At 41.8% G+C, this 23,545-nt stretch overlaps 1 protein-coding gene and 1 pseudogene across 2 annotated transcripts in view; one reads left to right on the top strand and one right to left on the bottom strand.

Annotated features, from left to right (window-relative positions):
- The window catches only part of KCNB2 (potassium voltage-gated channel subfamily B member 2), a 344,982-nt gene that overhangs the window by 38,861 nt on the left and 282,576 nt on the right, over positions 1 to 23,545 (bottom strand). The gene's annotated exons all lie outside the window — the stretch shown is intronic.
- Positions 15,619 to 16,736, top strand: LOC116149635 (motile sperm domain-containing protein 3-like; annotated as a pseudogene).

Below are 23,545 nucleotides of genomic sequence, written 5' to 3'. Positions count from 1 at the left end.
AAATAAAACACTTAATCTTGATCTGTGATTACACATGCAAAACAAGGAGAGGGGATTGGAATATTCTGTGGATAATTCAAACTGAAGATGACTTATACTTCAAATATCTTGATAGCGACAAAAGTTTTTCTTAATTTTTTGTTCAGATAATTTCTTAAATTCTCTATTAACTGGGTGAGGGTATAGCTCAAGTGGTAGAGTGCCTGCTTAGCATGTTTAGCATGCAAGAGGTTCTGGGTTCGATTCCCAGTACCTCCTCTAAAAATAAATAAGCCTAGTTACCCCACCCCCACCAAAATAAAATAATTAAATCATACAATAGTAGATAAAATATTTAAAAAATTCTCTATTAACTGGCCAAACTGGGTAAGTGAGCATCGGACTCCTTAATGATCCAGTTTTATTATTATTATATCCAACAGTAAAATGAATTAGATAACTTTCTTATTTTCACTTGATTTTGCATTGTTTTATTAGTTTTCTATTACCTACTGAGTGAAATTCAACAAAAATTTTGAGGGCCAGTGTCTTCTAGGTATAAGGAATTATATTAAATCAATAAGGTGTGGTCTCTGTCTCAGTGCAGGGGTCAGTAAGATGGAGGTAATTTCCTCTATTGTAATAATGTAATGAAAAAACTTGGCTTGGAATTGTCTAGAATCTAAATAATGCATTTATCTTTCTTAAATGTACACATTTGTAGGCACAACCATGGTCTGTCATTTTGCACAACAAATGATATTAAAATGCCCATTAAGGATAAACAGATATTAACAACAAAAGGGAAAGGAACTATCCTGTCTTGGGGTCTGTATCAGCCTGACAATGTGAATTTCTCTGAACGATTCATAGCTTGACTTCTTTCTCCAGTGACAGAGACTAGATCAAGAAAAGCCCCCAGTTAAGATACCGGATCAAAATCAGCCATTTTGAAGAAGTACTGCAAGAAAGAGAAGTTCTGATTCTAGAATACAATGCTTTCTTTTGAAATGTTTTCTGGATCATCAGAAATAATGTATTTGATAACAGTGTAGCACTCAACAGTCTGATATTTTTAGGCGGACAAAATTAGATGTATTAGAATGACCTTTGTATATTTACAGGCACACAGAAATACAGGAGTTTCCTGTGCAAGTCTGGAGATTCATACATAATTATGAATCTGAAAAGGCTACTTGGCACAATGTCTCAGCTCTAATTAGAGTGCCCATTTATTTCATTCATGAAATATCATTTTGTGTTGACTTTGGGAAAGATTCTGTGCTTGTGGGTGGGGTGGACACAGAGGTGAAGGGTACATCTTGCATCTGTCCTGAGGGAGGAGAAAATGTGGAGACAAACGCCTATCCCCCAGCAATTTCCAGAGCCAGGAATTCAGGTGATGGCATCCTCCCACAAAGAGCTTATATAACGGACAACCCGAGACAGTGTCGACTTTCTGGAAGAGGAAGGAACTGGCTGAAACTTGTTCAGAGTCAAGCTTATTCAATATCAATATCCACTTAAGAGGGTTTCCTGAGCTAACTTTCTCTTAGTCTGGAACATTCAGCAAAACAAAACTCTGCCAGAGTATAGATTATGCTTCATCATAACAATGCCTTTCAAATATCCACAGAAGTTTACAGGAACTTATTTTGGAAGCTTAAAAAAAAAAAAAAAAAGCTCAAGGATATCATGCCCTGCTAATTTTTCTGAGCTGTAAATGACAACTTAAATGGTTATGAAAGATGGACTTTTAAAATTAGGAACAAAATCTATCTCCTAATCAGCAGCCATATTAATTAGCCCAAATATGTTAAAATTATATACAGAAATAATTCAAAAACACTGTACCCTGGACGAATTTGGGCAGGCTGCTCTGGTTATGAGTGTTGGCCCCAAAGATGTTAAGAGCTGTGTTTTACCTTATCTTCTGCAAAAGGTTTTTTTTAATCATAGGTTTTCTGGACCAAGATTCACCTCCTCTATGAGATCCTTAGTTTGTGACTCTATATTTCTCCCCCTCATCTTCACCCCTTACACCTCCTAACTTATTCCACAATGTGGAGTTTTATTCTATCATATCAATTTTCTACTGCTGCTGTAACAATGTACTACCAACTCAAAACACACACATTTACATCTGACAGTTCTGTAGTTCAGAAATTAGACACGAGTCTGACTGGATTAAAATCAAAGTGTGTTGACAGGGCTGTGTCCCTTTTAGGAGGGACAAAAGGGGACAATCCACATCCCCACTCTTTCCAGGATCTCTGGCATTCTTTGAGTCTCGATGGCTCCCTCCTTCATCCTTAAAACCTGTAACAAGTCATTTCTCTCACCTTTCTTGTGTTGTCACATCTTTCTATGACTTTCTTTTGACTTCTCCTTCCACTTTTAAGGACCCTGTGATTACCTGGGGCCTCTTTGGATAATCCAGGATAAGCTCCCTATTTTAAGGTCAGCTGATTAGCCTTCTTAATTCCATTTGCAACCGTAATTCCCTTTTGTCATGTAATGTAACATGCTGACATATTCTGGGGATTAGGATACAGACGTTTTTAGAGGCCATTATTCTGCCCAGGACATCGTAGAAGGCTAAAAAGTATCATTCTGTTGTGTTCACTGATTCTTTCATGACTATTAATTCATTTTCCCAACCACTTTCTAGGGGCCTTAGAGGCAAGGCCCAGTAGGTTTTAGAAGTATTTGTTATTTCAGTCCTTGTAGCTAAGAGATCTAGGGAAACAGAACATGTAAATGCCCACCTGAATATTTACAGTGTTCTCAAATGTCCCTCCCTTGACTCTGGGCTCTCTCCACACCACCATGCCTGTGTCCTGAGTATCCAGATGCTCTAAAATATGCCATACAGACCTGTGGTCAAGTTAAAGTAAAATTCTTGCACAAGAAGCAGGATTTCATGAACTGACAGAAAGTGCTGGAGACTCGCTTGAATCCCATGTAAAGCTATTGGCAAATGGAGTTTAGATCAGGGAACACCTAAACAAGATGAACTGATAAGGATGCTGCTTCCAGGGGTGCCTCCCCAGAGAGGTCCTTGAAAAGACAGATGAAGGTGTCAAAATATGGCCTCTTTGTGGTCACAGTGTGAGGGAGAAAGTGAAGGGAGGAGGGGACTGAGGGCATGCAACTTGATCTAATCAACAGGTAATTCATTTGTTCTTTATTATAAGAATTAGCACATGGTCACATTCTTATCTTAGACATTTAAAACATTAAAAAGTGTAAATCAGATCATACCCTTCCTATTAAATCCCCCCCGTGGCTTCCTCTCACATTTAGAATGAAATGCAAACTCCTAGGCCAGGTCTCAGAGCCCCACGTGGCCTTGCCTTTCCTCTCTGTGACCTCACCTCCTCCTCCGCTCCCCATCTTGACCACAGACCTCTTGCTGAGCCCCTTCCCCTTTTAGCATCTTTGCTTTTCTCTACACCTGCAAGGCCTGTCCTGCTAACTGTTCACTGCTAGCTCCTTCCTGCATTCAGATCTCAGGTGAAATGTTACCTCCGTAGTGAGAGGGAACATCTCCCTACCACAACCCCTTGTTTCAATTCCTGGCCTAGCACTTGCCATTCTCTGAGATTTATTAGATGCTTAGCTTAAGGGAGCAAGGAAAGTGCCAGTCTGTGTTACTGCTGTATCCTCTGTGCCCAGAACAGTGCCTGGCAGGGGGTAGGGGCTCAATAATTGTGGGTGGCATGAAAGAATAGACAATTGGGTTTATACATGACTTTACTGATGTACCACTTGGATGGGCACACCTCTGGGTTCAGAACTGATTTTACAATGTCATGGAAAATGTCAGTGATTTTACTGTGTTCTTTGTGAACATTTCAATGTCCATACAGCAAATCAAACTATTTGGCCTTTAAAAAAATCTGAGGTTTCTTTTTTTTCTTTTTTAATTTAAATATAATTGATTTACAATATTACATCAGTTTCAGGTGTACAGCATAGAGATTTAGCATTTTTACCGATTGTACTCCATTAAAAGTTATTACAAGACAATAGCTATAGTCACCTGTGCTGTAGAGTGTATCCATGTTGTTTATCTATTTCATACATAGTAGTTGGGTCTCTTAATCCCATACACCTAATTTGTCCCTCCCTCCTCCCTCTGCCCTCTGGTAACCACTACAAACTATTTGGCTTTTAAGTTTGTATAATAACAGACATCTGGATCAAAAAAGAAAGTGACTAGACATTTTGATATTGTGAAGACATTACCTAGACCTCAGTATTTTTTCCTGTGTTATCTGTTAGGTGACCAAATATGGTGAGATTATAACATGATGAATTGCTTTAATCTTACTTGTTTCAATGAATTCTGATAAGCAATACACACAAAGACTGAATAAGGCAATGCATATATAAAAAACACTTTGCACGGCACGTTTACTGCTATTGTTATTTTGTGAAAAGTATTATGATTGAATTTTAGGTCTGAACTGTGCTTACTAATATTGTGGGCTTTACACGTTAAAACAGATAGAAGTCTATACTTCAATTAAAAAAATCTATATTTCAATTTAAAAAATTATAAACTGACTATACTTCAATTAAAAAAATTACATAGAAGATCTCAAAGTGCAAGTAAATTATCTAAAAGTATGAAATGCATAACATCACACAATAAAGCAATAATGCACTCAATGGAGTTGGAAAGAACAAATCAAAGATATATTTTCTGCCCATTCTAGAATGGAAAATAAATTTAATGTAATAGGACTTGGGACTTGAAATGTATTTATCATGCTCAGAGAGCGAACTGATGAGTGTGAATTATTTTTAATAAGTGGAAGAAATATCAGGGCAGACAAAACTGCCACAAAAGCAAATAGAATCTCTTTATAAATAGCAAATCACACTGAACCATGGCTATTTTGCTTTTTGTCAACTTGCATAAACCTCCTCCCTTTTATCAGTCTTCAGATCTAAATCACACACATCCATCATCCTCAGGTCAAACTGAATTTTCTGGCTGTGCAGTTGTCTGGGACAAAATCATTAAAGATTCCCGAGGGTTGATTAGCTGGCACTGAAAAGCGCATCGTTTCAGAAGAGAAATGCCATCACGGTCATTTCCTTAAGCATATTGCTGCTTTTAAAGATTGTTTTGCATACTTCTTTGAACAGTAACTGAAATTTAATTTACAACCTAATGGCTTTGTGTCCAGAGCTATCAGACGGTAGGCACATTTTCATAGGCAACAATTTTCATAGGGGATTTAGAAAAAAATTAAGAACTGCATGAGATATAGAATTAGGATATAGGGAGGTGTAAGAACGGGAACCAGGGTGTAGGCTGGGAAGTCTTTTTCCCAGGTTCAAATCCTGCCTCAGCTACTTTGCAGTGACATAAACCCTGTGCAAGCAATGCAACCTTTCAGAGCCTCAGTTTTCTCATCCAAAAACAGGGATAATATGCCAACTTTTCAGGCTGTTGGGAGTTCAATGAGGTGATTTGTGAAACACATGACATGTGCCAGGTACCTAATTCATGGCCTCAGATTAACTGAGAAGAATCAGTTTACCCATGCCAAAGAATGAAGGAAAAGGATCAAGGAGGCTTAGATGTTTGTGGCAACGTCTTTTAATTTGCCGAATAGGTCATTTTTTACTTTCCATGGGTGATGGCCCTGCTGGAAGCGTCTTGCTTTGTGGTCCCTCCCAGTGACGTGGGGCCCTGTCCTGTGGTCATTGCTCGTGGAAGCCCCTTCTGTACACACAGCCATTGCTCTCTCTCCCTTACAACTAAGGAGGAGCAGTGAGTGTCCTGCACCCCAGGAATCACAGAGTGAGAACCCAGTAGGGGGAAATGTCAATTCTGAAAAATCCCCAGTGGGAGAGAAGTTTAGGATGGACAACCTGATAAGGCTGAGGGAGAGCTGCAGATTTCCTTTCGTACTGTTGTTTTCAAGGGACGCTGAGAATGGAATGGAGCAAAACCAAGGCTGTGGAAATGATGGCTCTGGATTTCCCCCATCTCCTAGCCCACTTCCTCTTTCAAGCTGCTCTGGCTTCTCAGACCTGGGACCACACCTTTGGATCCAGTGGCCAGGCTCCCCAGTTCTCTCCTCTCCACTCGGAGCCTATCAAAATGCCCATCTGATCAGTCATCCATTACAAGGATGACATATGATTAAATTATTCGCACTAAGAATAATGGCCAATAGTGAATGTAATAGGTTAATTCCTGAGTGCTTCTGGTTCTTTAAAAGGAAAACACCTCTAGGTACTTTCCACCTAAGCATCCTGATAGGTTGGGCTGAAGTGTCACCTCTTCCACCTGGATCACGGCCAGCTTTAGTTAAATCTCAGAAAATGTTCCACAATATAAAGATCTATGAACAGTGACTGAATGGTTAATGACATCATCCAGTCCATCAGTCACCCATCCATCAAAGTGCCTGTCTGCACTTTAGGTGCTGTGTGTATAAGCACTGAAGTGGATCTACAAGACACCAGCTTCCTGAATTTTGAGCCTTGGTTTTCCAGATGCACATTTTGGAAAGGAGGTAGGTCTTCTCCAATGTAAGCTGGATAGTTACCATTTCTGAGAATTGCATCATATGAAGCCTGTTCATTAATAATTCTATTAGCACATCCTTTCACTATTATTCTTCCTCCAGTCCAGTTCTTGCTACATAAGCATGTACAATATTGTTAAAGACAGTGATGCAATTTTACGCAGGGTCTTGACAACACCCCTGTCCCCATTCTGCACACGTACAGTACAACTATCTTGCAAATGTAAGCAGTAAACATTATCACCTCCAGCTGGGCTCCTTAAATCTGCTTCTGACATTGCTGCCTCCTGATGACATCTGACCACAGTCTTCACAGTTCCAAGAAAACAAAGTTTATTTTACATTAAAAATACATAAGCAGCATGTGGTTTTATAACCACTCAGATTTTTGCATCGATGCAGGAAATTGGTGTTCCATTTCAATGGCATTTATATAAGATACTTTAGCCTGACATGGTTAGAATTAAGGAAGGCGACAGTCCTGGTCACCACTCGTGGTGAACTATGTGTCGTATGGATTCGTTTTGCCCCCTGCATAAATGCACTGGCCCTGGGGACAATGGGGTTTGTGCCAAGAGTCTCGGTGGGAGAGCTGTGCTTGGTATTCCTGAGGATTCTCCAATGTGAATCTAAAATGCATGTAATGACTCACCATTGTTGAAAGTTATTTTTCTGCCAACAGATTGCAATCTACACTAAAGAGACTAAACTGAAGTACACAGAAGCAGGGCTACCTCCAGCATTGCTGTTGATCATTATTTGTGGGCAAAGCGGTTGAAACAGTGAAATATATTGGAAAGAACAGGGACTTTGAGGTCAGAGGCAGCTCCTTCCTTATTCTGATATTGGCACCATGGAACTTCTCTGGACCTCAATGATCTCATCCAGAAAATGGGGTTGTTGTGAAGATTAAATAAAATAATGCCCCCTGCAGAGAGTGGGTACTCGAAGTTCATGCACATCCACTATTTCCTGCACAAGTTTGGGGCTGTGATTCGGATGGTGACCGGTGGGAACAGGGGCTTGATGTGACAGGACTGGGGAGGGACCCAAGCTTCACAGGTATGAAGAGCATTAGATTGGCGGGCAGAGATTTACTGGTTCTGTGTTCCATCCCTGCCCCACCACACTCTATACCTTCCTCCATTAAAGCACGGTCATGTCTATGTGATTGACGGTGTCTCTGCCTCCCCACTAGACCTGAGGCTCCCTGGGTGCCTTGTCTTTTCATCTGTAGTCCCAGTGCCTGGCACTGCTGGAAGAATGAATGGAGTGACCAAGGTATTTGTATTTGGGTAGATTGGCCATCTGTGGTTACTTTGCTACAGAGAATGTTCTAGAACTGTAGAATCTGAATCTGACCCTTTGAGAGATGATTAGAGAACTTGTTCTCTATCCCTCTTTCCCTTTCCCCTTTAGAAGCCTAGTGAAGAATAAAGATGAAGAAGTAATGGGATTTGTGCTAATTAGAGAAATGCAAATCAAAACTACAATGAGGTATTATTACCTTACACCGGTCAGAATGGCCATCATCAAAAAATGTACAAGTAATAAATGATGGAGGGGCTGTGGAGAAAAGGGAACCCTCCTACACTGTTGGTGGGCATGCAAATTGCTGCAGCCACCGTGGAGAACAGTATGGAGTTTCCTTAAAAAACTAAAAATAGAGTCCCAGCAGTCCCATGCCTGGACTTACATATGGAAAAGATGAAAACTCTAATTTGAAAAGATATCTGCACCTCAATGTTCATAGCAGCACTATTCACAATTGCCAAGACATGGAAGCAACCTAAATGTCCATTGACAGATGAACGGATAAAGAAGACATGGAATGTACACAATGGAATATCACTCAGCCATAAAAGAGAATGAATTTGCAGCAACATGGATAGATCTAGAGATTATCATACTAAGTGAAGTAAGCCCAATATATGACATCACTTATATGTGAAATCTAAAGTACAACACAAATGTGAAATCTGAGGTATGACAAAAATGAACTTATTTACAGACTCACAAACATAGAAAACAAACTTATGGTTACCAAAGAGGAAGGAGGAGGGGAGGGATAAAGTAGGAGTTTGGTATTAACATATACACACTACCATATATAAAACAGATAAACAGCAAGGACCTACTGTATAGCACAGGGAATTATATTCAATATCTTGTAATAACCTATAATGGAAAGGGATCTGAAAAAGAATATATATAAATATATGCATATATATATATATATATATATATATATATATATATATATATATAAAACTGAATCACTTTGCTGTACACCTGAAACTAACACAACATTGTAAATCAACTATACCTTAAGAAAAATAAATAATAAAAAAATAAAAAGACTTAGAAGAGATTAAAGGACAATACAGTTTGGGTGCTGAGTTTTGCATTTATCACTTCATTTAATTTACTGCTCATGTGTTTTATCATTTCTTTTTGATTAGGGAAATGTCTGTTTTCCTTGAGAAGAGGCAGTGGTGAGAAAGTACCTTTAAATTCCTTTCTTATCTTTTGCTGCGTTGGATCCTATGATTTTAGCCTCAGTGAGCCTGTCTTTCTAGCTGGATAATGAGAATCTCTGCACTAAGGGATGCTGAGAGTAGTCACACTGAAATGCTGTAGAGGGTTTTCAAACATGGGACGTGGCACAGTATCTGGTACCATGGCGCTAACATCCTCCCTCTCCCCTGATGAGCACGTGGTACCATTGCCTGTCAGATGTCGGGGAAGCCCCACAGAGCATATGTTCCTTATTGTGTTACGGAGCTCTCCGAAGTCATCCAGAACATTTCCCTCAGGTTACAGATCCTGAGTAGATTTTCCGAGTCCCAGAGTTAGTGTTATACAAACTGCAATTTGTGACTCCCAAATTTCATAAGAGCAGTAGCAGCAGCAGATGGCAAAAATACATTTCTAATTCATTTACAACCCGCTCCAAGAAATGAGTTCTCCCTGTACTCTTCAACACTGTTATTTTTCTATATGTCTCTTCTATACCTTCTAAATAAAATAATTATGAAGGAGAGAGACTGGCTTACACTCCCCTCTGCTGAGAGCCAGCAGCAGTTTATATTACTGGGGAATCATAATAGAAACCTCTACTGCTGAGGAACAAGGAGTTTAATTCTGTTGTTTTTTAAGTCTGATGCTTAAGAGATGGCAAGGTGCTATGTATAATTTACCTTTATGTCCACAGAATGTTTTCTTTAAAATGTATAGCTGTGTCAAAAGCAATAGTTGGTCTGAGTCAAAGTCCTAAGGAACTACTTCAGTCTTGGTTCTCTATGAAATTTTTTTAAAATTGAAAGTATAGTTGGCTTACAATTTTGTATTAGATTCTGGTGAACAGCAAAGTGATTTAATTATACATATACATATATATATATATGTGTGTATATTTTTCCAGATTTTCTTCCATTATAGCTTATTACAAGACACTGAGTACATTTGCCTGTGCTATACAGCGGGTCCCTGCTGTTCATCTGTTTCATACATAGTAGTGTGAATGTGTTAATCCTAAGCTCCTAATTTATTCCTCCCCACCCCTTTCCCCTTTGGTAACCATTAAATTTTTAAAAAAATATTGTTTTTCTTGGGTTTTGGGGGGGTGGGGAGGGAGGTAATTAGATTTCTTTCTTTCTTTATTTTTAGAGGAGCTACTGGGGATTGAACTGAGGACCTCATGCATGCTAAGCATGCTCTCTACCACTTGAGCTATACCCTTCCCCATTTAAAAAAAAAAAAAAGCAAAGTTTCAGTAGTTGCTTTAAAAAAAAACAACCTTTCATAATCATGATGGTGATCATAGGTAAGTTAGAAAATTAACTGATTGGAAATCAATCAAGAAATTTTATTAGGAGACTGTCACGTGCAAAACACTTGATTAAAGTGTAAAGACTCTTCTCTGAAGGAGCATCAATCTGGAGAAATGAGACAGACAAGTGATGTGAGGCAGGCTATGTTTATTGGGTGTACCTTCCAAATAGCGCATTTCCGGGAACCACGAAACAGGCTGAAGGAGAACTGTGATGGTGTGTTCTCTCCCACATGCCTGTGCACATCCCAGCTTCCCTTCCGGGGAGAGAGGAAGTCCAGAGCCCCGGCCTAGGACAGGGTTTCAGAGCTGGACACGACTGAGTGAGGGAAGCTGGGGCAGGGTTGAGCTGAGTCCTGTCTGTGCGGTGGAGCATAAGGGAGTAAGAGCCAAGAGGGGCGATCAGTTAGGTCAGGGAGTAAAGCACTTAGGAAAGTAGAGCTGGAAGCATCTCTGGAGCCGGACTTCAACTCCGCCTCCATGCAGGGGGCAGGGCAAATCCTCTCAGCCAGTTGGACAGGGGCTCTTGATCAGAAGGCCTGGTCCCTTTCTTGGCTAGAGATTGGTTTCGTCTCCTGACATGCTCAACAAAGGAAGACCACTTGAAATTGGACCATCCAAGGAAGTCAGAGACCTTGTCAGGCCCTCCTCCACGCAAACAGACTAAACTTACTATGCCATTCAGTAAAGTTTCTGCTTTCTGTGTTTTCAAACAATACACTCCATCTTTTTCAGTTCTTAGAGGGTTGTTCACTAAGTAGTCCAGATCTATCACCAGCATGACCAATTTTCAGATACAGAAAACTGTAGAAGATGCAATACTGGGCTGCATTTGTATTAGACAAATAGGTCGTTCAGGGTGGATCGAGGTATTGGCGGATGCTGTGGTTTCATCTCAAGGTCCACAGTCAGGACCTGCCTCAGCTCTCTCATTTGATGGCAGAAAACAGTTATAAAAAATTCTCATGAGGCTGGCGTAGGGTATCCTGAATAATCCCCGTTCAGATCAACCAGAGGCAGAACACCTCCGTCGTCCTGGAGAGCTTGCCTGTGGAAGCAAAAGGTTTTGGGCTGGGGCAGATTCCCCTGCCTGAGCAGCTCAAGCTAGTGGAACAAGGACCATCTTTTGAAAATGAGGGGGGGCCCAGCATCTGTTTCATGTGACCTCGGTTAAGCCATGAGATTATTCTTTTTTCTCTCTTCAGTGCCACTGGATAGCTATCGATTAATATTTATTGACTGTTCCCAATGTGCCAGCTGCCACTGGGATGAAAGCTGATTATCTGTTGAAATCGCTGCTGTCTTGTTTGGCTGACAGAGTTTGGGCCACTGGAAACTTTCTGAGGCAGCCTGTGAACGTCATTGCCAGGAGCAGGGCCAAGGACAATGACCCCACCAGAGTCGGGGCAGCTGTAGGCTCTGTGGGGACAAGCCAGATGAGCTCGGAGGTGCAGGCAGCACTGTTCCCTTCTTAACAGAAACTGCTTTTGAAAAAAGTATCTCTTTCTGAGCCAAGAAAAGTGGAGGGTGGGGATTTATGCTTCCCAGATAGAAATATGCTTTATATCTAATTCCTGGTGGGGAGACACAGTCTAGGAAAGAAAGGAGATTTTTGGAAGTAGAACTTTTGGCCGGGAGCCAGAAGACTGTCACAGGAATGTTGTGTCTCACTCCCTCACCCTCTTTCTGTTGGATTTGCTCTTCACTGCGGTTTCCAGGAAAGAGAAAGAGAGACTGAGACAGGGCAGCCTTTGGGATCATGGAAAAGTGGCAGGGACTTTGAGGTGAAACAAGTTTCCAGATTCTACAAGGTGATGATGCTGAGCTGGGGAGGGGGTTTAGGGTGGGAGGGCAGGGTACCAAGATCAGGAGAGAAGCAAAGACACTCTCGGGCTTTCTTTGTAGTTAAGCATAAGAATATATGAATAAATATCTAAAAAGGAATATATATTTCTCTTAATAAGTTTAATCAAAACACTAACGTCAGATATATGAAATGTAGCAATTAAAATGATTTCTGATATAGGGAAAGATAATTTGTGGGATAGCAAGGTAGGGAAGGCTAAAAATTTTTTTTTTCTTCCCAAACAGCTAGTTTAGAAGGCCTAGATTTGGGGGATGGGGTTTGACTGGACTCCAAGTTGCAACATTGATGTCTTTAGTCAGAATTAGAAAAATTCCAGGGAAAACAGGAATTTAAAATACTAAGAGACAATCTTTCTGGCAGTACATGCTACCTAAAATCATGCATATTTAGAAATAGCCCTACTTACCATCTCAGAAATCAATTATAATTTCAAACTTGTAGCAGAAGAAATTACTATTCAGAGTTGAGCTTTGTGATGATATGTGTAAATGAAAAAGTAAAAAGAGGCAGGAGAAAGAAAGGCTGGGAGAGAGGGAGGAGTAGAAATAGCAATAGAAAAATACTGAAATTATAAGGGGGATTAACTACTGATACAGTAGAGATTAAAAAAATTAAGTATTATGATGCACATCTTTATGCCAATAATATTGAATACTAAGATAAAATGGATAATTTTATAGGAAACAATGAAATACCAGACTGACTCAAGAAGAAGTGGAGAGTCTGACTACACCAACAACTATTAAAGAAACTGAAATCAGTAAACAGAAGCTTAACTTTGTCCAAAAGACACAAAGCCCAAATGGTTTTATATGTGACACTTAACAAATCTTCAAGGAACAAATTATTTCTTATAGAAACTATTTTAAAGAACAGGAAAAGAGAAAGCTACCCAACTCATTTGACTAACAAATAAAAATGAATAGAAAGTACAAGGACATCATAGACTAATCTCATTTAACAAATACAAATGAAAAATTCTTAAGTAAAATATTAGCAAGTTAGTTGAGCAGTATGTATGACTAAGGAGAATTTATTCAAGGAATGCAAGCATAGTTTAATATTTAAGATCTATTAATGAAATATTAATAAAATATAAAAAAACAGATTAAAAGAGATTATGTCATACACTAATGAGCTTATCTACAAAACAGAAACAGACTCACAGACATAGTAAACAAACTTATGGTTACTGGGGGGAAACAGAATGGGAAGGGATAAATTGGGAGCTTGAGAATTTGCAAAATTAACTACTATATATAAAATAGATAAACAACAAATTTCTTCTGTATAGCTATATTCAATATCCTGCAGGAACCTATAATGTAAAAGAATATGAAAAAGAATATATGTGTGTATATGGATGACTGAAACATTATGCTGTACCCCAGAAATTGACACAATGTAAATGAATTACGCTTCAATAAAAAAAGAGGTTATATCATAAAACATATGATCATATCAGTAGACAGAAAAAAATCTGATAGCATTCCACCATCACTTAGGATTAAGAATTCTTACCAAACCACAAATAAAAAAGAAAGTTCCTTAACCTTATACAAGAATCTCTCTAAAACAAAATTCCAAATTAATTTATAGCAATGCAATTCCAAACAAAATCCCAGTAGAGATCCTCATGATATACAACAAGCTGATCTTAAAATTCTCACAGAAGAGCACAAGGTTAAGAAGAGTTATGGGGATGTAATATGCACATAAGGAATATGGTCAGTGATAGTGAAATAACTTTGGATGGGGACAGATGGTTACTAGACTTATCGTGATGATCATTTTGTAGTGTGTTTAAATGTTAAATCACTGTGTTGTACCCCTGAAATTAACACTGTATGTCAACTGTATTGCAATAAAAGAAAAAGAAGAGCTAAGATAAGTTTGAAATACAAAAAATAGTTGGAGGTGGTGGGGAAGGGAATGGCTCAGTGGTAGAATGCATGCTTAGCATGCATGAGGCCCTGGCTTCAATTCCCAGCACCTTCATTAAAAATAAATACATAAATAAATCTAATTACCTCCCATCCCCAAACAAACAAAAAATAGTTGGAGTTGCCACTGTTATGAAGCCTTCCTTGGTAACTAAGGCATGTGATAGCAATGTGGGGTGGATGAAAAAGAACAAATGAAACAGCACAGAGAGTCCAGAAACAGTCCCAAATGTATATAAAAATACATGTGTGATGGAGGTGATATGGCAGATTGGTGTGGAAAAAAATTAAGTCCTCAATAAAAGTGGAAAGTGAAGAGATTCCTATTTCCTGACAGATACAAATTCTGGTGAGATCAATGATTTAAAAGTGGAGAGTAAAACTTTAAAACCTTTAGAAAATAACACAGGAAAATGTATTTATGACTTCAAGGAAGGGAACTGTTTCTTAAATAAGACATAAGAAGCATAAGCCATAAAGGAAAATATTAACAAACTGGATGATATTAAAATTCAAAACCTCTGAGTCTTAACCATGGGAGACAGCGCTAGACTGTTATTAGTCTAGAGAAGAAGGGAGAGGAACCTGCGTAATAAATCTTACTAAAATAACCCATATCTTCCATTAGTTTCTCCATACGCTTACCTTTCCACAGTTTCTTGTCCCTTTAGGGGCCCCTTTTCCTTTTTCTTGTCACTTCTCTATAAATTCTCTGATCTTTGTTAAGACACTATGTGAGCCCCAAGTTCTAACCACCCCTTTGAGTTTCCCCTCACTGAGTTTCTCCCACATGTGTGTGCACTGCACATGTTAATAGACTCTTTTTCTTTCATTAAAAAAAATTCAAAACCTATCTAAAACAGAAGACTCCATATTAGGGGGAAAAAAAACTGGGAGGAGACATTTGTGAGGCATATAACCTTCAAACAATTTGTTACTGAAATTAGAAAGCATGCCTACAAGGTAATACAAAGAAAGCAGTCTGATAGGAAAAAAAAAAGAGTGCAAAATCAGTGAGTAAGCAGTTCATAGTATGAGACAATCCTGTGGTCCCTAAACACATGAAAAGATGCTCAAACTCCCCAGTAATCAGAAAAACAAAAATTCACACGATGACAAAATGCCATTTCACCTTCAGATTGGCCCAAATTAAGAGCCTTGACAAGGCCAAGTAGGGGGAAAGAGCCGGGGAAAGGAAGCTCTCTTACGTCTGTGGTTGCTGAAGAGCCAGTCAACACAGTCATTTTGGAGAAGGATTTGGCAAGAAAATAAAGGTAAAAAAAGTGCTGCTCTGTGACTCACAATTCCACTTCCAGGTGTATAAAGGGACTTGTACACGTGTGTGTAGGAAGAGATACAGGAACATTCACAGCAGCATTGCTGGTAACAACAACGAGGAGGAAACATTTTGTACGCCCATCAAGAAAAGAAGAGCTTGAGAAAGGGTTTGGGGGGCCTGTGCCTGGTCTGCGGGGGCCTCATCTAGCGGGATTCCGAGGCGGCGGCGGCATCGGTCCAGGCCCTGCCCTAAGATCTCATCCGGTTCCCTTTCGCCCTTCTCTCCCCTCAGCTCTATACTCCAGGCCCTGTCCCTTGAGCTCTGCCCTCGGATGTTCCACCGCCCAGAGCGTGCATGCGCCGTGGGGCGCCCCAGGACTAGGAGCTGGTGGGTTCAGGGGCTCCTGGGCGGGGGTCCCGGGGCGCCCCTCCTCTCTCGGGACCTGTTGTCCCGGTTCTCGTCTTTCCCCCGGATCTAGTATTCAGGGCGGACCAGCGGAGCGGACCCCGGCAGCTGCTGACCCTCTATAACCCCACGGGAGCAGCGCTTCGCTTCCGAGTCCTGTGCACAGCACCTGCCAAATACACACTGTTTGACACGGAAGGGTATGTGAAGCCTCAATCCTGCACTGACATTGTGATTCGCCACGTGGCCTCTAATCCCAGTCATTATGACGTCCAGGACCACTTCCGCACTGAGCTGTCTGAGGAGAGAACAGAGGGCCGTGTGGTGGGGCGCAAGGACATCACCTCGGTTCTGAGGGCCCCTGCATACCCCCTTAAGCTTCAGGGACAGCCTGAAACAACACCCCACCCAGGGCCTCCTTCCTGGACAGCACCACCCACGGCCCAACACTTCCCAGAAAATCCCTACCCTCAACTAGCCACCAGCTCCTTCCTCCTCTTCTTGCTGACAGGCATAGTCTCTGTGGCCTTCCTGCTTCTCCCGCTCCAGGATGAATTCGGCAGCCAGCTGCCCCAAATCCTGCACGTCTCCCTGGGACAAAAGTTGGTGGCAGCCTACGTCTTGGGCCTCCTGACCATGGTGTTCCTCCGGACCTGAGCTCCAAGCTTAACCTCCAGCCCCCTCCCTGGGCAGGGACATGGACCTGGACGTGAGACAGCCACTGTGATGCTCATAACCTTGCCTCAGCTCCTGCTTCCTTCTTCCTCCTTCCTGCCCTTACCCCACCCCCAAAACCCAGGGATTTGTATTCATTTTCCAAGTTGAATAAAATAAATTTGTAAAATTGAACTGAGAAAAAAAAAAAAAAGAAAGAAAAGAAGAGCTTAAAATCCATCTTCCAGGGGAACGTTACCTAGCATTTAAAAAGGAACTCGTATCAGATGGTTAAATCTAAAAAACATATTTTAAATAAGGCAAGAGAAGGATCATTTAGGCTGCTGGTTAACCTCTGGGAAGTGAGAGAAAAGGATCAGGGTGGGCTCTGTATGACTTTGTTCCTCAGAAAAAAACAATCTGGAGCCACGTGTAGGTTTCAGTCAAGCTAGAAAGTAGGTAGGTTATGCCGACCTCAGTTCTTTTCTCTTGATCTGAAGTAATTAATAATAAAGATTAAAACAAAGGAACAGCAACAAATCTACAATTAAAGCACAATGTAGCTACAAGGGGCAGTGAGTAAACTGAGAGGCTGAGAGCATCCTGGTAGCCGGGTCAGTGAGGATGTAAAGGGCCTGCACCCAGATGGTACACAGCGTGGATGGCAGAACATTCCTGACCCGAGGCTGGAGCCAGGGAGATGCCCAGTATAGGACTGACAGCGAGAGGAACCCGCTAGTTAAACTGCCATTTGATGTTTGTTGGGGGCTGGATCCCCGTTTAATCGCTAGGTAGTTTCACTACCCAGTGGCTTCATTTTCTTCTCAGTGCATTCCATTTTTTTTTAAACCTAATGTTCTGAGATAAAGAAACATTTTAGTGCTTTGTAAACCAAATCAAGTGGACCCTCCCACCAGCCATGTTCTCAGCCATCTGGCCTCTCACACACCATCCCTGACTGGGAGCCCAGCTTTGCATCAGGCTGTAAAAAGGGGTTGGAAACAGAAATGCCTTCTGGGCCCAGGTGAGCCATAATCAGGAGTGAACCAGGAGTGAGGCAAGGGCAGGCGGAAGCCTCTGGGGAGTGGAGGGGACAGTGGGAAATGCGAGAGGGCCTCTAAAGTGGGAAGTGGCTACAAATTTAGCTGATTGTTGCCACATGGAAATGAGGGTGAGTGTCATCAGATTTTTTCCAATTCAAGAGAAGTCAGAAATATGGATTAAAAAAAAAGATCTGAAATGTCCTGATTTTTAAATGTTCCAAGTAATTCAAACGTTTCTGAAAATACTGTGTAGGACAAACAACAACAAAAAACATACACAAGCCGCTCCTTGGGGATCTCTGCTAGCTGACGGTCTTGTTTGGAATCCACAAAGCACTGGCTCCTAGGATCCACCACTGGGTCTCATTACTGCCCCCTGTTGCACAGGAACTACAGGTGCAGGCTAGTAATGAACACATACGCACGCGTGCATACTCAGCCCTAAAGAACTGGCACAAAGATAACAAAAAGATGTGCTGTGTCAGCTTTATGACATCCAAACAGGACCACCGAAGGAGCTAGGATGGTCACCTTGCGATGGTCCATGTCCTCATGTTACATTCTCCCTGTGCTGCAAGCCCCCTCCTCACTCCCCATCCCCCGCTTTCATTCCATGAGGCCCCTGAAGGCATCTGAGCTTTTCTAACAGCTCATTGACAAAGGGAAAACCGAGGTCCAGAGGGGTCGGTGGGGCAGGAGGGGGGACACTGAGAGGTTACGTGGGAGGAATCGAGGAATTGAGGAATCGTACATGAAGGATGGTGATGCTCTAGGAATTTGTCGAGTGTGCTGTTGGGCACAGGTGTGCCTTAGGGTCTAAAGGGCACCTGAGCCCTTTACTATGTTTTTTTTTTTTTTTTTCCTGCTAAGAAGAGTAGACTGTAGAATCAGAAGTTTAGAACTGTTATGGAACTGCTCTCATTCGCAGCTATAATAAGGAACTGTACATTTCCCCAGCCTACTGAAATGATAACTCTGGGTTTTATTTTTGGAAAAAGTACTTTTCATCTAGTAAAAAATTAATGGCCTCTGAGTGACAGGGAAGTTCCAAGTGGTTTTCACTAGCCCTTCTCTGGCTGCAGCAGAAGGTAGGAGTGAGGGGCCCGGGCCTCCTCCTGCTCCGAGGGTGGACAGGAGTCCGAGGAAACACCCTGTCCATTGTCTGGGTGCTTCTACTTAAGAAACACAGGCTTTATTCTCCAGAACCTTTCTGAGCCAGTGGCTGGGCAAAGGTAGTTAAGAGTTGTGCATAAATATTGCTAATGTTAGCAACTAACTTCTGTGTAGTTGTGCTTTCCCGTCTACAGATGTTAGGGTCTCTTTACTGTTCTTTCTAAGATTTGGAATAAGTAGAGCGTTCCTTCTACTTGAAGTTCATATAGAATAATCACACATCTGATCTCGGCTTCTTGGATTTGACCGTGCATGGGGAATCATCCGCGGATCCTGTGAAAGTGCAGATTCTGATTCTGTGTGCGTGGGTAGGTCTGAGATGCTGCAGAGCCGTCAAGCTCCCAAGTGATGCTCCCATGTTGCCGGTCCATGGGCTGCACCCTGAGGAGTAAGGGAAGGTCATGGCTAAGCCAAGGCTAAGGGGGAGGGGGTTGAGAGGAGTGGGGAGAAGACGCAGCTTCCCTTTCTTCACTCGGAAGATGTGTGTGTCCTCTCCTCGCCTGGGTGATCATATGTCATCTGACCCTTGTTGGGGGAGGTCCCTAGCTGGGTGGTGGCAGATGAGGCAGCAGGGGCCCAGGAGGACAGGTATGTTCCTTCCGGGAAAAACACAGTAATGCCATCCGTTACTGTTTTTAGGAGGGCAGCTCTGGAGGAGGTGAGCTTAAGATCAGAGATGGACAGTAGAGCTCCTACAAGCAGCAAATGATCAGTGTATGGTTTTTGGAGATGGTGGTGGGTTAGGGAAGTGAGAGAGGATGACAATTCTGCTCGTCTATTCTGAGATTTTTCCCCATTGCAGACTGGATGGAGTGAAATTAAGCCCGTGTGCGCCAGGTCTTTTGGCCCGAGTCCCTGGCACACAGATGGTGTCACAGTGGGGCCCCGCCCCCTCCTGTTCCTGACTTGGAGGTGATGAGGGCCTCTGGGCCCCGCAGGACGGTGACAGATGTTTGGTTCCAGCAGCCAAACAAGAGCCTCACCCACAATGTAAACATTTCATCTGCTCGGCTGGTCCTGTCACAGCCCTGCCTCTGAACAACTTTCTTCCTATAGGTCTTTGCATCCACCTCTCCATGGCTGAGATGATAAACTACTGACGGGCAAGGGCTGGGGTGGGCCCCCAAAGCTGGCTCTGCTACTATGCATGCACACTGGGTGGAAGCCAGACTCGCCAACAGTCTGTCAGGAAGTCCCAGGGGGTGCGTTCCACTCAGGACCACCGCCGGCAGGCTGGGAGAGCTCTTGGCATATCTGTGTTCATCAGTGGCTGGAACAGGATGGCGCTTTCAGTTTCATTTTAAGATACTCTCAATAACTGTGGAATGTCTCCAATTAATCCTGATCATTCTGGGCAGAGCCACATCACCTAAGATGCTTCGTAAATGACTCTGGGCAGTGGTAAAGATTTTTTTTTAATGAGAGTTATACAAACTAAAGGTAAAAAGTTAAAGGAAAAGACAGTCTTCAACAGACAAAAGAGCAAATAACCCTAATTCACTTTAAATTGAAGATGTGAAGGAGCTTGAGTAAGCGAGTCCACACTTGCCTTTTGATGCTTCCGATGGAAATAAGGAAAATGCTATGTACATTACATATATTTCACGGAATACCAAATTTGTCAAAAGTAAGCAACACATTATCTGTTCTCAGAAAACAGGAGTTTCAGGAAATGCTTTTCTATGGGAAATGTTTAAATCTGTAGGAGAAGAGGCTCTGGCTCCCTGAAAGGTAGATGGGCTATGGGTACCACCTGGGTGGGGACTGGGTACCTCATTCTGCCTCCCCATCCCTCGCAGGACCGCCTGAGTGACTTCCAGAGGAAGTAATGGACTTCCCTTTGTTCTAAATGGAAAGACTCGTGTGTGTGTGTGTGTGTGTGTGTGTGTGTGTGTGTGTGTGTTGGGGGGGTGGGGAGCATCCCCACCACGTCATGTAGGCTCATAGATCTGCATCATTATCTCCCTCCCCATTGCTGTCACATGATCACTGAACACCCGATTATTCCTTCCTCTTTTTGTCACGCAACTCATCACTGCCAATCACAGGTTCCTGTTCTCTTGGTGGTCAGCTGGCCCTGCCAGAGGCCCCTGGGTAGAACCATGAACAGTCACTGAGAAGCTACTCTGCATCAGGCACTTCTGTGTTTCTCACCTAATCCCATTCCAACAGGTACAGGTGGGGGCACTGGATTTATTATTCCAATTATGAGAAAACACAATTTAGTCAGGTTAAGTTTTTTGTGTTTTAAATCCAAAGCCGCAAGGCATATGTCAGAGGCAGGCTTCAAAGTGGTATTGACTCTAAGACTAGGGTCCTTTCTGTTGGTTCTGCTACACAGTTGTGGGGAGGGTGGCTCAGCATTCACAGAGAAATGAAGCAGGCTCTACCTGCATGGTGCATGGTCCCCCCATCTATGGAGGAAGAGGAAATGTCTCCCTGGAAGTGCTGGCCATTTTAGGTCAGTTTCAAGTTTGGATTTTAATAAATGAGGGTTTTAAAGACAAAAGTCATCACTGAGATCCTTTTTGTGGCATGGTGGAATGTGGAAGTGTCTGAGGGGAGCAGTCTACGAAGAGGGTAGAACTTGACCTTGTGTTGGGCCAAGTGTGGGTGTTGCCAATTCAGGGCACAAAGCTGAGTCTATGTGATTCACTCAGCCAGTGAACACTTTTTGAGCTCCTACTATGTGCCTGGAGAGGCTCTGGGGATCCAAAAGGAATATGCAGATACACTCAATCTATGCAGGAGATACAACTCTTCAAACAGATGCAGAACAGAGCTGGTCCACACGGAGAAATATAAACGTTGTGATCTGCCGGGAAAATAACCTCCTTGCATATTTTAGAAGATTCTCTGCCAGGACTTTCTTTCCTTCTTGAGAGCTGAACTGCTTTATGCTAATGGGATGAGGTTAGGCACAGGATGAAGACCACATTTCTACTTTATGTCCTTTCATGCAAGGGTAACAGTTTCTGTTTTGAAAAGCTGTTCTCTGTTCCATGTAGAACATCTTGCTATCATTAAGTATTATGTACCACTCAGGACAATTTACTAGGGACAATCATTTTCAGGACAGACACAAGAGTCATGGAAACCTCCACAGATGATAAATGAAATCAAAAGACTTCCTTTCAATTTTTTCCCCCAAAAACAAAAACTGATTAACATCCAAGAGACTATCTAGGGACTCTCCCACTGCACACACAAGAACCACCACGTTAGAACTAATGGAGGAAAGGATAAAACTGTAGAAGATGCACATCAAAGAAAGCCAGTGAAAGATCTACCTTTAAAGGCTGATGGCAAGGTATTTGGAATGAGGACTTTCTGACAGAGCTATTTGCCTGAGAAAGATGGTCAGTGCCCTTTCTGCTGAGAACTTCAGTCAATTATAGTCACAGCTGCACCGCTGAGATGCCAATTTATTCTCAGATGCTGCCAAAAGGAGCAATTTTCACAAAATGCACCACACGCCTTCTCCAGAGACATTCGTTCTTGTAACAAACAAGTGGTCACAGCTTCAAAGATGCAACAGGCTGTGTGATGCTGACAAGCTGGCAGGAGAGTTCTTTACACTTGAGCACTTTGTTTTTGGACATGGGAGGGCTGCCCTCCAAAGCTGGGAAGAGGGCATGCTGGACTGGTCCCATCAATCAGATACTCCTAGATTTGGTCATGATTCTTCTCTAAGATACAATAGACGTGTACAGTGATTCATCCAAGCAAGAATTATGAGTGGCATTCTCAAGTCTGATTTGATTAAGGTACCTTAGGTGTTTAAACTATTTTATCTCCCACAATACAAAAGTGTATTTTCTCAAGCATCTGCTAGCTGTATGGTTAGCAACACAAATTTAAAATAAAACTACAGTGGGAAACATTAATTTATTCATCCAAGTAATATTTGTTGAAAGCCCTTAATTTGAGAGTTTTACACAAATAGCAATGCAAGAACTTGGGGGAAAGAATGCAGTTAGGAATATTTCAGTATGAAGAGAGATTAAGATTAAGACTGGCTACAGGAGCAAGTCCTATTGGATAAACTCAATTCAATTTTCAAGCATTGGCTGAGTATCAACACTGGGATGGGAGGTGTTGAAGATACAAAAATACAAATAAAGTGGGCTTCCCAGAAGCTTGCAATCTAAGGTATTTACATGTTGGTAAAAGTTATAGTTAAGGATTATTAGTTACAACCTCCTTCTCACATGAAATATTTGTTATTTTTGTCTTGAGCTGCCTTTGCAATGCTTTTCGCCATTAGCACACCAGTGGAGATTTCAGTGTGTCCAAAGTTGAAAGCTTTGTGACACATTCATTCATTCAATAAACATCTACAGAATGGCACTGCACACTTCCTTCTACCTAATTTTCAACAATAATCCCTGAATGCAATGCTTTTATCTGTAATAAACATGCTTCTACATCCATTATCTGATTTATTCTTTCAGCAATCCTGTGAGGTTGGGTTGGCAGGGCGGATATTATTACAGATGAAACTAAGGCTCAGAAAGGTTAAATGCTAGTGTCACATAGCTAGTGTGTTTAAAAAAAAAAAAACAAACAGAACGAGAAGCTACATCTTTTGACTCCATTTAAGTGGCTTCCTATATATCACACACTTGCTCTTACTATCATTAGCTACCATTTACTCACTGCTTTAAAACAGGAGGGGGGCAAAGTATTTTGTATCTATCTCCTTTGAATCCTCATAATTACAACTTAGGAGGAAGGCAAGACTCAGGAAAAGTAATTTACTCAAGGTCATAGTCATACAGCTTACAGGTGGAAGACCCTTGGACCATTTCCCTAC

The sequence above is a fragment of the Camelus dromedarius genome, chromosome 30, assembly GCF_036321535.1.
Source record: "Camelus dromedarius isolate mCamDro1 chromosome 30, mCamDro1.pat, whole genome shotgun sequence".
NCBI lineage: Eukaryota > Metazoa > Chordata > Mammalia > Artiodactyla > Camelidae > Camelus > Camelus dromedarius.
The sequence above is the reverse complement of the archived record's forward strand: the minus strand, read 5'-3'. Positions and strand labels throughout refer to the sequence as shown.